At 47.0% G+C, this 16,481-nt stretch overlaps 1 protein-coding gene and 1 non-coding gene across 2 annotated transcripts in view; both read left to right on the top strand.

The window, feature by feature from the left end:
* Positions 1–4,619: 4,619 nt before the first annotated feature.
* Positions 4,620–16,481, top strand: part of Greb1 (growth regulating estrogen receptor binding 1) — a 128,619-nt gene continuing 116,757 nt past the window's right edge. The window contains 1 exon segment of the mRNA XM_028877675.2: positions 4,620–4,703. The gene's annotated coding sequence lies outside the window, so the exon portion shown is untranslated.
* On the top strand, positions 13,680–13,874 carry LOC114698862. The gene has a single exon (XR_003735423.1). It is a non-coding gene; the product is annotated as a U2 spliceosomal RNA (small nuclear RNA).

Here is a 16,481-nt window from a genome sequence, read left to right as displayed (position 1 = left end):
CCCAGACTTACTATTGATAAAGGTGGAGTTTAGAATTCATATCTCTTGCTAGTAAACTACCATATGCAGAGACATATCAAAGCCTGCTGCTGTGGGTCCTGTGTCCCTTCCTCCCAGCTCCCATCAGTCATAGCAGGAGCTTAGAATGTGGCCTTCTTCAGAGAGGGGATATTGACAATGAATTAACATCAAAAGAGGTTGTTAGGGTGGAACCTAATCCACTATGTCTAGTATCATTTTAAGAAGTAATTGGGACACAGAGGGGCTTGGAGGGAAGACACTGTGAGGAAACATAGGGAGAAGAGAGCCAATAAGAGGGGCCAGGGGCTTGAACAGTTTTTTCCTGGAAGCTGAGAGAAGGCCCCACCCTGCTCACACTTTGTTCTGAGATCCTTTCAATCCCCTGCCTGTGAGTCAGTGAGTCTGGGGCCCCTTTGTTATGGCAGCCTCAGTGGATATTCATCCTTACATCTTGGGATCACTTCAGGAAACCGGATGGAAGCATTTCCCTATGAGGGGAGAAGCACACTCCCCCCCCCCAGGGAGTGCCGCCAGTTAACTACATAGATGGGGTACAATTTACTGACATCAGAGAACAAACTTCAAGGACCCTCAAGCCCTTTAAAAGCCCTCTTTGTATAGAAACAAGTGGCCGGGGACTCGTCCATGATTCTAAACTGCCCGACAGACACAATTGGAGATTTCAAAAGCTGCATCCACTCACATGCTGGGTACCGCTGCTTAAATTACTGCCACAACTGGACATGGATGAATGCTTTGTATTCATTTATTTTTTTAAGAGTATTTATTTATTTTGTGCGTGTGTGTCCAGATAGACAAATACCCAAAGATACTAGAGAATGAGTTTGTATTTTGGCAAAGTGGTGTGAAAACACACGTAAGATAGAAAGTACAGTGTATGAGAGGATCTGGGCATGTAGGAACCTCATACTAAAGGAAAGCATGTCATCAAGTAGAGAAATGTTTGAATCACAAGGTATATGGTGAGTGTGTGTGTGTGTGTGTGTGTGTGTGTGTGTGTGTGTGTAAAGAAATACTGTGGAGAGCCACAGATGTATGTTGGAAAGATCCACATGGGTTTTACACATTTATGGATGTACATATATGTAGGGAATTGAACCACACATGAATAGACTTGTAAGAAAGGAATGTACGGGAGGGTGGGTATGAATGAGACAGAGAGGAATGTGAGTGTGTGACTTTTTCAAGGATAATGCTAGGCAGAGAGACAAAGGTGCCCAGAAGCCATGTCTAATTGCCTGGCTGACCTCACGGCCTCTGGGGAAAAGACCTCAGATCGCTGAATGGGCTCAGAGACTGACAGTTCCTTGGTAAGTTTGAGGTCAGCCACCACAGGTTTCGGTTCGGCCCCCATTCTAGTCAATAACATTCTAAATCAGGTTGTTTCGATTCAGTTAAGGATGTATTTTGAAATTAATTCTTTTTCTGTTTTGTTCAAGTTTTGGTTCAAGTTCAATCAAGACATAAAAATCAGTCGGCCAGGTTCAGTTCCAGGAAAAGCAATCAAAAACATTCCTCTTTGTGCTGGTCTTTCAGTTAATGAACTAGGACCAGGGAAATGATTCATTAGGCTACAGAACAATCAACGCCTTTTCTAGTCAGCCCCACTTGGTTTCCTCATTAATTCCTAATTGGTAAGAGTCTGTGCATTTCTAAAATTCATGACAGATTTTCAAAGTTAGGGTTCGGTGTTTCCCCAAAGTCATTCTAATAACCAGTGAAGGTTTGCAGGAAGCATCCATGCGTCTATGTGTGCAGGGAATCGTTGGATATACAAAGGAAGACATGTAAGGAAGAAATGTATGTGAGGGTGGAGAGGAGAGAGGAAACTGGGTCTGAGGGGGTGGTTCCCTGCCCCCCTCCAGTGCAACACTGTGGCCATATTAAGTTTAATGTTGAGCCTGATTGTACTTTTGTCTGTGTTGAAAGTGATTGTCTTTTTGTGTGTGTGGGGGTGACCTTCTGAGTGAGAAGAAGGGATATGGAGGCTCTTTCTTCTACAGCAGGCTGACTGCGGCAGGTGGGCTTGACCAGCTTTGTTAGCTTCTGCTTTTACAGTCATGAGCTAAGTCTGGTGCTCTTTATTTATTATTTACTTATTTGTTTGTTTATTTTGTAGCACTGAAGTGTTCTTCCACTGAGCTACATCCCAGCCTCTTTCAAAGTTTAAAGGGTTACATTTTAAATACATGTAAGAGAACTTGTTCTCAATTATGCTGAGAAAGTTAAAATACTCCTTGCCTTTATAAAAAGTTTGCTGACTTTCTCAGCCTGTATTTTGTTTGGAAGATAAGCGGTCAAACTGTAAGGGTGTTTTCAGGCAAATAACTATCCCACCTACGGATCATGCTGTCTAATTAAACATAGGCACATACACCCACAAATACACACACCCACAGAGACACACACACAGACACAAACACACACAGAGGCATGGGAACAGTAGAGGAAAGAAATTCAATAGGAGGAGGAAGAAGAGAGGATATTGGGATGGGGGAGTATGATTAAAGTACATTATATATGTATATACTATGAAACATATATATGTATATATGTTTATATGTGTGTGTGTGTGTGTGTGTGTGTGTGTGTGTGTGTGTTTTAAAGCAACTTCAGTTTCTAACCCAAACCATGAAGTAAACATGTTGGTTGCCATTAAGGCAACAATTACTCTGTAATTCAAGAATTTTCACTTCCGCCTTGTTTCTACTCTTGAAAAGCTAGGTCAATTTAAATGGCTGTCAACAGAAGAATAGAAACATAAATTGTCCCGGGCCATGACAGGGAATATTACTCAGCAGTTCCAATGAACAGACTGGCTCTGCCTCTGGAAGGCCAGGCGAATCTGGAAAGCATTCTCGTAGGCAGACTAGAATAAAGAGTCTAGGTTACAAAATGAAGCAGCGTCATCCCATGCAGAGAGCCACTGTGCGGATAACGGGTCTGTATACTTTACAGTAGCAGTTTAAGTCCCTTTCGGTACAATCTGGATGGTTAGGTGAGGAGGCAAGAGCTGTTGTCCAGAGGGCTGTCCCGGAGACCAACTGTATTGGAGGAAAAAAAAAAAAAAAAAACAACCTTTTTTTTTTTTTTTTTTCTTTCTTGAGCTGCAGTTTACTTATTAGTCCAGGCTTGGCCTCAAACTAAATGTAACCAGTGATGACCTTGAACTCCTGATCTTCCATTCCCCATTTCCTGGAGGGCTGGCTTCACAGTCATGGGCCACCATGCCTGGCTTATGCTGGGTTATCATCTTAGGCAGGGTTAGAGTCCTAGCTTCTTGAGATAATTTTTAGTACAGAAACATCTGCATCCAGTTAGCCTGGCTGGGTGTTAGACCCAGGGCTCATCAATGTTACTGTCTCTAGTCTCCAAGCCTGTGCTTGGAATATTTCCCAATTAGAAAAGGAAGCTGATGCCTCTGCCATTGTGAAAATGGAGAGGAGGGAGCATCCCTCAGCCTACCTGCCCACTTTTGCAGGAGATTGGCCCTTATCCCCCCATTGTCTTCCTCTCCTAGCCTGACCATCTCTTGTTTTTTCTAGGGTCCTTAGCCCAAACCCTCTGCTGGTACCTTAAAAAAAAAAAGTCTTTTCTTTTCTTTTCTTTCTTTTTTTTTTATTGGTGTGTGTGTGTGTGTGTGTGTGTGTTTGTAGATGCATGTGTGCGGCAGAGTGGAGATCAGAGGACACTTGTGGGAGTTGCTTCTCCTTGCCTTCCCTTCTCTCCTGAGTACCCGGGATCCAACACTGTGGTTCGGTTTTTGGCTGCAAGCTCCCGTACCCACTGGGCTATCTCATCAGCTCTGCTGGGGTTCTTGAATGATAGGAGGGGGGGGGACGACAAGGAGCTGGGTATGTCCCTAGCAAGTTCTGAAGACCCAGGGCTTCCCAGAAAGGGATGGTGGCGGCGGGGGAGATGATGATGATGATGGTCATGGGTCCCTTCTGTTGTCCTGCTTCCTGAATTTGTCCCACCTCCTCTGCCTGCTGCCAGCGACCACCTCTGAGGCAGCAATGGGAGAGGTCTCTGGTATCAGGTCTGTCCCTTCCCTCCTGCACTCATATTTCTGACCCACGCTTGCACCAGGGAAAGTTCGGGTTCCACCCGCGGTGTCCAGGATTCCAGAATCTTCCTCTACGGGGTCTTGGGTAGGTTCCTCACTGCAGGGGGCTCATTCACCTCCACTGCTGGGGACCCGAGTCCCCTACCCCTGTCCTCCTGAACCGCCAGGGTGCTCTCCTGTGGTCCACGGACACGCCCTGCGCCGGGTGGAGCCGCCTGGGGGAGGGGGGTCTTGTTCACTGGCGCGTCCCCCCACCCCACCCCTTCCCCGGGCAACTGCGGCCAGGCACCAAATGACCTCTGTCCCCGGAGGCTTCCGACTTCCGCGCCGACCCCTCCCGAGCCGGGAACCCCGTGAGAGGCCAACGAGGCTGCGGGTGCGTGCAGCTGGGGCGGAACCGGGCGGGCGCGACACCGGCGGGGTTGGTCAGTCCCCTCCTGCACCCATACCTGGACAGAACCGCTGCCCCAGCTCCGGTCCCCCCCCCCCCCTAAGCACGGCGGCCCGCAAGACCCGGACGGACGGACTCCGAGGCTCCGCGGCTCCGGGCTTTACGCAGCGCCGGGTCGGGCAGCGCGGGCTCCGAGGACCCGGGGTGAGGACAAAGGGCGCGAGGTGAGGGTGGCCGCGGGGCGGGGGTCGCGCGCCAAGGGCTGTGGGGGGTGTCCATGTCTGTGTGTGTGAGTGAGTGAGTCGGGGAGACAGCCAGCCAGAGCCAAAGCGAGAGGGCGAGCCAGAGCCAGAGCCCAAGCGCGCCTGGCACATGGTGAAAGCTCCTGCTGCTTAGGTAAGAAGAACTTTAGGAAGAAAGACAGCGCTGCTCCGGGTTGTGTGCGTCGCGGTTCCGTGTTGGGGAGACGGTTTGCACCCCGAGGTGGCAGCCGCGTCTTCTGCAGTACTGGGACACGGGAGACACGCGACTTTTTCTCCCCCAGAGTAGCCATGGGAATGCCTATGAAAGGCTGGTGGCGGTGGTGGTCACTGGTTGAGGAGTTTTGGAGTTTTGGTTACTGGATCCCAGTTGGGAGCTTGAAACAAAGGCTACTGGCCTGAAGTCCAAGAACGTGTGTGTGTGTGTGTGTGTGTGTGTGTGTGTGTGTGTGTGTGTGTGTGTGTGTGAGCTCGCGCGCTGGCCCGTCGCATCACCAGCGATCAAGGTGGTGGTGGTGGGAGGCCAGGAGACCCTCCACACGGAAAGACACTGGGCCATTTTGCTGTCATAGCACGTTTGATCCCTGGTCCTGAGGAGCAGCCAAAAGAAATTACCTACTTTATAGACTGAAGTTTTTCTTGAGTCAACTTTTATTATAGAGTCAAGTGTTGCCTCGGGGCTTGAAATGTTATTATTTTTTTTTATTAGCCTTTTAAAACGACGAATGTGTAAATTTAACCTGCATAAACACTCATTTATTCGCATCAAGGACACTCTTTTGCCTTTAACTCGGGGTGTTCCACAAGAGAATTCTGAACTTCCCCTCAAAAAAAAAAATAAATAAATATGACCAGTGCAAGTCTAGGTTTGCAGTGCCTGGTGAAGTTACGCAATGCTGGGAGTTTTAAACATCACTCAGAATTCTTAGGTTTTCTTCAGTCTCGGCACAAGGGCTCTCTCGAAGAAACACTGTTTCTGAATGCTTGCTCAGAAGTTTGTTCACGGCAATCAAGTTCGATTTAAATGTGAAACATCTTCATGGGTGAGGAGATGTGTCTGTATCTCTTACCCCCGCCCCCCATGCCTAACTCTGGTTCATTTAAAGTTTGCAATATGATCTGTGACCTCTTGGTTCTCCTGCATCATTTGCACAAGGCTTTCTGTTCCTTCTCATTCTGGTACTAGTATTCTTTATGGAGTCAGAGGTCATTTTGGTCTGAAGCTGGCATCCCATCTTGGCCCTTCTTGTCATTGAAGGTGGCATAAGTGGTTTGTGGCTTCAAAGGTTTTAAACTTGGGGACAACAGTTGCAGTCTTTGCCTGGTAGGTGATTGGAAGTTATCCTTCATGTAGCCGTACCCTTGTTTAATAATTTTAGCCAGATGTTGTAATCTTCTAGCCCAGCTAAGGTTTCTGTGCTTAATACAGCATTGGTTGCTCTTCCATTTAAGAAACCACTCACAGAGCCTCCGTGACCTTGTCCACGCTCCATCTGGCCCTACTATTTCACTTGATATTACAAGTTTCCTTTACCTGTGTCCAGTTTGGGGCTTCAGCATTTAATTATTTAGAGGTTCTGAGGCAACCTCCAAGCAGAGCCAACAACAGGTCAGAAAATCCAAATGGGAAGAAAGGGGAGTGTGACAAAGAGAGAGGACAAGCCCCCTGCTCACTGCCCCTCCCCGAGTGTGAAGGTCAGAGGCAGTAGGAGTTGACGGCAAGGCCGTTTATGAATGGTCCTGCATCTGGAGAAGGGAGCTTGCTTTGGGACGCCTCACCTTTCCCCTTCCAGCCTTGGGACCTTGGTGTTCCCAGCATGGCAAGGATGCCTTTGGAGCTTTTGGTGGAAGCCATGGGTTTGGGACTAGGGCATCTCTTCTAGAGGGTCTGTGGACTTCCAATCCTGCCCAAAATACCCCAGGCAGTTAATCCTGTTAGTTAGACATTGCTCAATGGATAATTTTGGCTCTTGGTTCAGTTTCTAGATACAGTGATAAACTTGTGATACTTTAAAGCCAAAAATATGGCTGGAGAAGGCTATGACAGAAGTAATACACATTTGTGACCTAAATGCTAAGAATGTGTAGGGGATCTGGGCACGGTGGCACACGCCTTTAATCCCAGCAGCCTGGAGGCAGAGGCAGATGAATCTCTGAGCTTGAGGCTAGCCTGGTCTATAGAGCAAGTTTCAGGATAGCCAAGGCTACACAGAGAAACCTTTTTTTTATTTTTATTTATATATATTTTTTATTATTATACAGCATGTAGTACAGCAAAGACCTATCTCGTTACAGATGTTGTACACATGGGCGGAAACTCAGACTCTAAACAGTCAGTGTTCTTAACTTCTGAGCCATCTCTCCAGCTCTGAGAACCCTCTGACCAAACCAATACCAAACAACCACCAACAACAACAAAAAAACCCAAAGAGCAGAGGAATTAAAAAAGCAAACCAGAAATTATAATTAACTTGAACTTCTTGGCATACATTTCCTTGGCATAAAAATGAATTTCTCGTTGTTTCTAAAACTTTTTTGTTTGTTTGTTTATGAGACAGGATCTCACTGTGTATCCATGACTGCCTTGGAATCAATCCACTTTATAGACCAGGCTGACCTCAAAGTGATCTGACCTTCACTGATCCCCCTGCTTCTGAATTCCCCAGAGTGCTGGAATTAAAGGCCTATGTCACCATGCCAAGAAGTTGGTCAGAATTACAAGATATTCAATTTATGACATTTTGTATCTGACTTCTCTATATAATGATTATGAGTATTGAGTATCTTACTTTAAATAATGATTGTGTATTTTATTGTGTAGACAAATTATAATTTAACCATTTCTTTATTATTATTTTGTTGTGGTTATTGTTTTTTTTTTTGGGGGGGGGTTCAAGATGGGGTTTCTCTGTAACAGTCCTGGCTGTCCTGGAACTCATTTCTTAGACCAGACTGGTCTTGAACTCACAGAGATCCGCCTGCCTCTGCTTCCCAAGTGCTGGGATTAAAGCTGTGCCACCACTCCTGGCTTGATTGAACCATTTCTGTAGAAATTTCTTATACTTTCTTTCTACAGTGAGAAAACCCCTGACTGATGGTAATAGTGTATCTCAATCCTCCTGCTCTTAGGAGATGGCAAAAGATACTTGATTTCTGAGTCAAGAGCTAAAATGAATGAAGTCTGGCTTCAGATTTCTTGTTCCCTGTGGAAATTATCTAGTTTTTAAACCAGTTTTTAGGTAATTTAGCCATCCCTAAGATACAAGGGGTTACAATTCCCATTTTATTTATGCTGCCAAATTAAGGTTTTTCTGGGGGGACAGAAATTTGTGCCTTAATTTTGTGTACTAGAGTATGGTATGACATAGATATGTGTACAGTGTTTTTGTTCCATTTTCTTTTGAGTATAAGAGATATATTTCAGTGTTTATGTGTGAAAACCCAGCTCTCTTGGAAACATGCAATGTAAATCTTTTTAAAAACAAGATTTAAATATGTGTGTATGCGCATGTAAATGCAGTTACCTGTAGAGGCCAGGAGAGGGCAGTGTGTCCCCCTGAACTGGAGTGACTGGTCGTTGTGAGTTGCTTGATGTGGATGCCGAGGACAGAACTCAGGAACTCTTCAAGGGTGTGGTCATGCTTCTAGCCACTGAACCATCTCCCTGCCCCCCAGTGCAAATCTTGATACAATTGATTGTCATGATGCTTCATTATGGAAAATTCCAAAGTTAGATCAGTGTGCCATGATAAGCAGAGAGAAGTAGATTAGACATGAGGTTGTGTGGCACAGGTCCAGTCAGGGAACCTGTTTTACTGTTCAAAGTGAAAAGACGGAGCCATACAGTGGTGACAGCCCCATTTGCAATGGTTTGTTTGGTATTTCCCTTCCTCCAACCCAGTGGTTCTCCCCCTCCCTAACTCTGTGACCCTTTAACACAGTCCCTCATGTTGGGGTGACCCCCCCAACCATAAAGTTATTATAATTTTGCTACTGTTATGAATCGTAAAAAATATCTGATATTCAGATGGCCTTAGGTGGCCTCTGTGAAAAGGTCATTAGACTCTCCCAAAGGGGTTGTGACCCACAGGTTGAGAATCACGTCTCTAGGACACCCACCAGAAGCACGGAGGAAGAGCGAGTCTTCCTGTGGTAACCCACCACCCAATACGATGGCTGGCCCATAGTCGGTGCTCAGGAAATCCTTGCTGAGTGAATGGGTGTTTGTTCTTCTTGGAACTTCTGGAACACTGGCAGCAGCCATTAGAAAGGCATGAAAGGTTTACCTCTGATGTTTAGTCTCCACACGAGTCAAAAACATCATTCAGTTTAGTATCGCGTGTGGGGATTTGTGCCCAGGGAGGTGAGAAGGGGTCATTGGATTCCCTGGAGCTGGAGTCACAGGCGAGCTCCCTGAAGACCGGGGAAATGAACCCCGGTCCTCCAGAGTGCTCTTCAGAGCCATCGCCCTATCCCTTAAAGTGTCTCGTGTGTGTTTAGCGATGTTGTCGTAGATGCTAGGAGGAAGCGCGGTAGCGACAAGAGAAGACCCTCCTCAAGAAGCTTGTCCTGGGAGAGTAGCTCATTCGCTCTGACTGCTTCGAGGCGTGGCCTCCTCCTGACGTAACGCTGAATGATAATTGTTATAATGGGTCTCCTCTCGGGTCCCAGCCCCATGGAAAACTATTTGGGGACTCACCATTGGCTTTACAGCCCAGCAAAAAGCTGGGAGTGCTGCTCCTATTTTACAGGTGAGCAGGCTGAGGTGGCTTGGTAAGGATAAATAGTATCTCAATAAAGGCGTTTTCAAGGGGTCTCCAGAAATTCTGACCACATAGACCTGTCCACAAAGACATCTGGAAGAGGCACCCCAAACCTCTGGTTCTCTCCTTGGTTATAAATTGCATAGAGTAAGCATGGAATAAATGCCATTTGAAAATGCACGTCTCTGGGCCTGGCAGAGCATGCCTGTCTTAGCACTCTGGAAAGCAGAGGCAGGAGGATTACAGCAAGTTTGTGGCCAATCTTGCCTACAGCATGAGAGCCTACCTCAAAACAAACAAACAAACAAAAAACTAATAAAGATAAAAATAAAAATAATTGTCACTTATGTCTCTTTTCTCCTACTAAATATTATTATATTTTTGTGTGCTCATGCATGCATGTGGTGTGTGTGTGTGTGTGTGTGTGTGTGTGTGAGAGAGAGAGAGAGAGAGAGAGAGAGAGAGACTTCATCACTTTCTGCTTTGTTTTTTGAGACAGTCTCTCTTTGAACTTCAGGGCTCGCTGTTTGGTAGGACTGGCTGGCCAGTGAGCCTCTCTGCCTCCCCAACACAGCTGTATCTGTTGGTTGTCATTAACGTGGGAGCTGGGGGATCGAACTCACTGAGCTGTCTCCTTAGCCAGGGGCTTGAGTTGCTTGTTATGACGCAGAAATCCAAAGTTTCAGTTTATGTGAACTCGGATTTTACTGCCCGGAAATGGTAGGTTGTCCCTCATTGGCCCCTCTGTCATGTTTTTTTTTTTTTTTTTTTTTTTTTTTTTTTTGCTCCAGCTCTGTGCAGCGTCCCTCTCTGCTTTCCGGGTGGGGGGGGCGGGGGGGGCGAGAGGACTCTTTGTTTTTTCTTTTTTCCTATATGCTGCTCGATTCGCTGCGCATACTCCTGCCCTCTCCGCCACGCCCCCCCCCCCCCCCTCCACTCCGCCACGCCCCTCTCCGCCCGCCCCTCTCTCCTCCTCTTCCTGCCCCCCCTTCCCCTTCTTACAATGATGCTAGCCTTACCAGATCAGAATCCCATTTAGCCTGTATCACTTCCTCGTGGTACTGTCACAAGATGACCAATTGTATGTCTAGGACAGACCCTCCAAGTGTCCCTCTTAGGTGAGGAGGGTTGGCAGTGCGTGCTCCTGGCTAGTCTCTGCCCTAGATTTCCCCTGAAGAAATTTCCCCTGACCCTAAAGGGACACCTCCGCATCTGATTCTCCCTCCCCGAGGATCCTGGCCTTCCACTCAGTGAGGTGCTACCCACCACGTGGCCTGTAGGGCATTGTCTCGATTAATAATTGATGTGGGAGGGCTCAGACCAATGCCATCCCTGGACTGGGGGTCCTGGGCTCGATAAGAAAGCAGGATGGGCAAGCCATGGGGTAAGTCAATAAGCAGCACCCCTGCATGGCCTCTGCATCAGCTCCTGACTCCAGGTTCCTGCCCTGTGTGAGTTCCTGTCCTGACTTCCTTCAGTGATGGACTACAATGTGGACAGAATTCCCTCTCCAGCATAAACCCTGTGTGTGGTGTACACCTGTAATCCCAGTGCTCTGGGGGGGGGGGGCAGGAGATGAGCAGCTTAAGGGCATCTTTGGCTACATAGAGAATTTGTGGCCAGCCTAGGCTACCTGAGACCTTGTCTCAAAAAATAAAGTTGGGTGGGGCGGTGGTGGTGCACGCCTTTAATCCCAGCACTCGGGAGGCAGAGCCAGGCAGATCTTTGTGAGTTTGAGGCCAGCCTGGTCTACAGAGTGAATTCCAGGACAGGCACCAAAACTGCACAGAGAAACCCTGTCTTGAAAAACCGAAAAAAAAAAAAAAAAAAGAAAAAAGAAAAAAGAAAAAAAGAAAAGAAAAAGTTGGTGCTGTTTATGAACAACTCAAACGATGTTTGTTTAGGTAACTCTAGAGATCCTGATCTCCATAAGCACAGCTCAGCTTTGGGAGGCTGTGAGCCAAGTCCGTGTGGTAGTTAAGTGGGGCTATGAGTCAGCGCAGGCAGCCTGGCCGGGCTGATGGTGTCTGGCACCCTGCTGTAGTATCCTAGGCTGATCTGGGGCATCCTGACCTGTAGGGTGAAGTTAACCTCGTGGTTGGCATGGGCATGACCTGCCCGGGCTCCTCCAGGGACTGGCTTGCCTAAACTGCTGGCCAGGGATAGCTCCTCCTCCTCCTCCTCCTCCTCCTCTTCCTCCTCCTCCCCCTCCTCCTCCTCACTTACTAAAGAGGTTCTAGTAGTTGGTTTAGAAACCTGGGGAGACAATAAGTGAAATTTACATGCAGTCTGGGGAACATGAGTTTCCATTTGTTATGACTACTAATAACATTTAAAAATGTTCTGACACACAGATGTGTTCGCTGGAGAAGTTAAAAAAAATGCAATTCTACAAAATGTATCTGGAATTTCCTTGCCTGAAAAAAATTCTCATGAAGCTCAAATTATTGCTAATTTTGGAAGAAATTATCTTTTTTTTTTTTTTATTTTAGGTCAGTTCACTCCCAAACTCCTCTCTCAGTCCAGTTGAGTCATGGAAACACAAAGCTAGTTTGGAAACAAAAATTCTCTCAATGGCTGAATCTGGCAAGAATTTTCAACATGGCTGGCCATGCTGCTGAATGAGGCCTTTGTGTGTGGGGGCAGAGGTCACTCTAGAGAGCCCAGCGGTATTAAAAGGTGGAGAGCCGGAGTCCGGCTGTGGCCAGAGCTGGGAGAATGAGCTTTTGTTTTCCCTGGTCCCAGTGGTGGCCTAGGACATCAAAGGCATGTCTACATACTGTTATCTGCCCTGTGCCTTGCTCTGCCAGCACAAGGGGGTCTCCCCATGGGGAGCCAGGGTGAGGGAGCCCTGAGCCAACATCCAGTGTTAATTGTGGGCAGGGGTTGATCAATGACATTAGCCATTTCGTCCATTTCTCGGTTTTGTTCAGAGGAAAATGAATGGGTTTCCTTATCTGATTAAAAGATTAAAAAGCAGTCTCTTCAGATTCTAGGATTATGTGTGCTGGTGGCAGAAGATTTATAAATGGAAAAGAACGCAAAACAAGAAATGAATTCCTTCCCCCTTAGAGGAGCCCGATGTCACCCCGATGAATCTTTCCTTTACATTGTGTGTGTGTGTGTGTGTGTGTGTGTGTGTGTGTGTGTGTGTGTGTACAGAGGACAGTTTGCCACATTTCTGTCCTTCTCCTACCCTGTGGGTCTGGGGATAGAACACAAGTGTTCACGATTAGCAGCAAATCGCCTTTTCCTGAGTCATCTTGCTGGCCCTGTTCTCGGTCATTATTGTTGTTTTGTTTTCTTGAGACAGAGTCTCACTGTGTAGCCCTGACTGGTCTGGAATTCACTGTGCAGACCAGCTGGCCTCGAACTCACAGAGATCTGTCTGCTTCTGCCTCCCGAGGACTGGGATTGAAGGTGTGCACTACCAATGTTCAAAGGCTGTTTCACAGTTTAGATACCATTTCCTTGTGGCTCTGGGGTGTGTGTGGGGACTTTGGTCTGTGTCCTTACTGTAAGTATCACACTGTGTGTGTTTTGACAGCTGTAGATACCAGATATTCTTTGACATAATTTCTTTAGATTATGGAATTTTGAGTTTGAAACAAATTGAAGTTGTCTTGTTGTCCTCTCTGGTTTAGTCAAATATTTTTATTATAGTAAATAAATACTGTTAAATATTGTAAAATCACAGGTGTTCCTTATAGGAACTCTTCAAAGCATCATTGAGGTAACAGATGGTTACTTCTTAGGTAAAATGGTAACAATCTCTGTGTGCCCTGGGAGGGGTGGAGTTCAAGGTCTACATATTGATTTCCAGGCCAGCCAGGGCTATGAAGTGAGACCCTGACTCATAAAAACAAAACAACAACCACAAAGTGATCTGTGTTCTGATTAATGAGCAAGTACTGGGTACTCTTTATCTTAAGGCTTCTGCAGAGCTGTGACCCCTCTGGGGAGACAGAATTTAAGAACAGCAAAGAGAGGTTTGTAGCTGAAGCTGTGGGATGTGAGAGGGCAAGTGAGGGGCCGCGGACAGGGACGGGATGCGGAAGGAGGCGCGGGGAAGAGCAGGGAGCGAGGGTTGCGAGCCGTGACCACGACGTCATCGTGGGTGGAGGTCGTGGAGCAAGGCTGCCAGTTGCGTGTCCGGTATGGCTTCTCGACGGCCTTTTGGCTAAGATCAAGTGTAGTATCTGTTCTTATCAGTTTAATATCTGATACGTCCTCTATCCGAGGACAATATTTTAAATGGATTTTTTGGAGTTAGGACTTGGAATCGGAGCTTGCTCCGTCCACTCCACGCATCGACCTGGTATTGCGGTGCCTCCGGGAACAGTGCCTCCCCCTCGGGGAATAAACTTGGTACAATGAAAAAAAAAAAAAAGAACAGCAAAGAGGAACGTAGAAGAGTGGCGGTTGCCACCGTGGGATGTAAACGTGAGTGCAAGGCACAGGCAAGGGGGAGGTGGCTCAGGAGATGCCACCACGTGACTTGGATGTCTGTAGGGCTGTGGTCTCCAATCAAGCAGTGTTGGGCTGCTTTGTACTGACCACATTGGGTTTATGTTTACCTTACCTTACTTCTCTCCGGGATCCTCAAAGGCAAAATTAGGTCCCATTATCTGGGAACTCGCCACCTGAACTGAGGATTATGGCCTCCTGGAATTGGCCATCGAACACATTCAACTCAGTTACACGATACCATGTAATTAACTGCTCTTGCAGCTGACTCGGCAGCTCTCCCTCAGGTCGTGAGACCTTTGAATCACAGCAGGGGCGGTGGGGAGCTGACAGGCAGACAGATACGGGTCGCCTTGGTGGGACTCTTGACTGTGAAGTCACTTAGCCTGTCCCTTTGTTTCTGGGCTGTAGCAAAGGGTTTCTCAAGAGAGAATATGCTCTGATCTTCTAGTTTATAGTGCGCCTTGGAGGAAGATGACTGAGATGTGTCCAGCAACCACCACAAGTGCCAGCGTGTTTGATGTGTTTTCGGGAGCCACACCCTGGGCATTCCCCTTTCATCTCTGTAGCCAAACTGACTCTTACTAGGGCTTGGGTGTGATGGTGACAACAACTTTTCCTCTTCCTCCTTTTCCTCTTCCCTCCTCCTCCTTTTCTTCTTCTCTTCCTCCTCCTCTTCTCTTCTTCCTCCTCCTCCTCTTCTTCAAGCGTTATTTTTAATTATGTATATGTGTGTATCTGAGGATGGGTATGTGCACACGCATGCAGGTGCCTGAAGAGGCCAGAAGGGGGCAGCAGATCTCATGGAACTGGAGTTAACAGATGATTATAGGTCACCCAGTGTAGGTGGTTAGAACTGAACTCAGGTCTTCTGGAAGAGCAGTGAATGCTCTTAACTGCTGAGGCATCATCTCTCTAGCCCCCCAGATTTTGCAGGTTTACAGAACCAGCATAATTTTGTGCCTTCTTTAGTTCATGTGTGTGTTAATTTACTAGTTTGGGTAAAGACAATAATTACAGACATGGTGAGAATACTTATTGTCCACAGGTACTGTTCTGTGTATTTTCTGTGCATCCATATCTTTTGGTATTGTCTGTGGTGCACTTAGTGCATTGAATGAACACACAGTCAGTGACAGTGAGAGTCTGTGAGCTAAGTCTTATCTCTGGTCCATTCCTGAGGAGCGGCACTTTAGAGAGCCTAGTGACAAGCCATATTGCTTGGAAGGGGTCTGATTGGTATTTTAAACTGTAAGCCGTGGGGCCTCTAGTCTGTGGGGTGCCACTGGGCAGTGTGGCTTCTGGAGGGATGTTATGATTTGAATATGACATGTCCCTCAAAGGCTTTTGTATTTGGCTGTTAGCTTTTGAAAAGTCATTGGCACCTGACTGCTCTCTGGCCTAATACATGGATTAACCCCTTGATGGGTTGGTTCTTAATACAATGATACTTTTGTAAGATTGTACAAATAGGAGGTGTGGCCTATGGGAGGTGTGGTCATTAGGGGGTGTGGCCTATGGGAGGTGTGGTCACTGGGAGGTGTGGTCATTGGGAGGTGTGGTTTTTGGGAGGCATGGTCATCGGAAGGCGTGGTCATTGGAAGGTGCAGTGATTGGGAGAAGGTCCTTGAGGGTGTGCTGGGGGATAGGACTTTCCCTGTTTCTTCCTGGGTCATGTGAACTGATCTGTTCCTTTGTGCTCTCCCAGGCATGATGGATGAACACTCTGTGAGCCAAAAAAAACCTTTGCTCTCTTTTAAGTCAGTGGCAGGAGGACCATGAGTTCAAGGCCAGCCTGGGCTATATGATGAGTCTCTGTCTTTAAAAAAAAATTCCAAAATCTCCATAATATGTAAGAGTTCAGAGAAAGGTACACATACTAAGACTCCAGCTGATTACAGAGTAAACACTAGAAGACTGATTCTGCTCTTAAGGAAATCTAGGAACACTAGATCATTGAACTGTAGCGCTCGGTGTTAAGTGTCCTGTCTTGTGAATGGACACAGGCACCAAAGTCATGTTTTGATTTCCCAGACATCGGGGGGAGAATGACATTCATGCTTGGGAAATGTTAAGGGGTGATATGGGGATGTCGGAGGGTGGAGCCAGTTGTTTATGGTTGCCCCAGGAAAGCTAGGGCAGGGAACCCAAGCCTGTGGCTGTTCTGTAGCCAGTAAGCAGCACCCCTCCACGGCCTCTGCATGAGCTCCTGCCTCCAGGATCCTGCCCTGTTTTAAGTTCCTATCTGACTTCCTTCAGTGATGGACTGTGCTGTGGAAATGTGAGCCACATAAACCCTTTCCTCCCCAGCTTGCTTTTGACCGTGCTGTTTCATCGCAGCATTGATACCCTGACTAAGGCACCCCCTCTTCATGGATTGGTAGGGCATGACCATTAACCTTGGCAGACTTCACTGGGGGATAGAATCTCTTTTTTTTCCTCTCCCCAGAACTTTCAGCATCAAGATTTGCCCATAGTCTCCAGTTTTTTTC

Source organism: Peromyscus leucopus, chromosome 22 (genome assembly GCF_004664715.2).
Source record: "Peromyscus leucopus breed LL Stock chromosome 22, UCI_PerLeu_2.1, whole genome shotgun sequence".
In the NCBI taxonomy this organism is placed as follows: domain Eukaryota; kingdom Metazoa; phylum Chordata; class Mammalia; order Rodentia; family Cricetidae; genus Peromyscus; species Peromyscus leucopus.
This window is presented reverse-complemented; position numbering and strand designations above follow the sequence as displayed.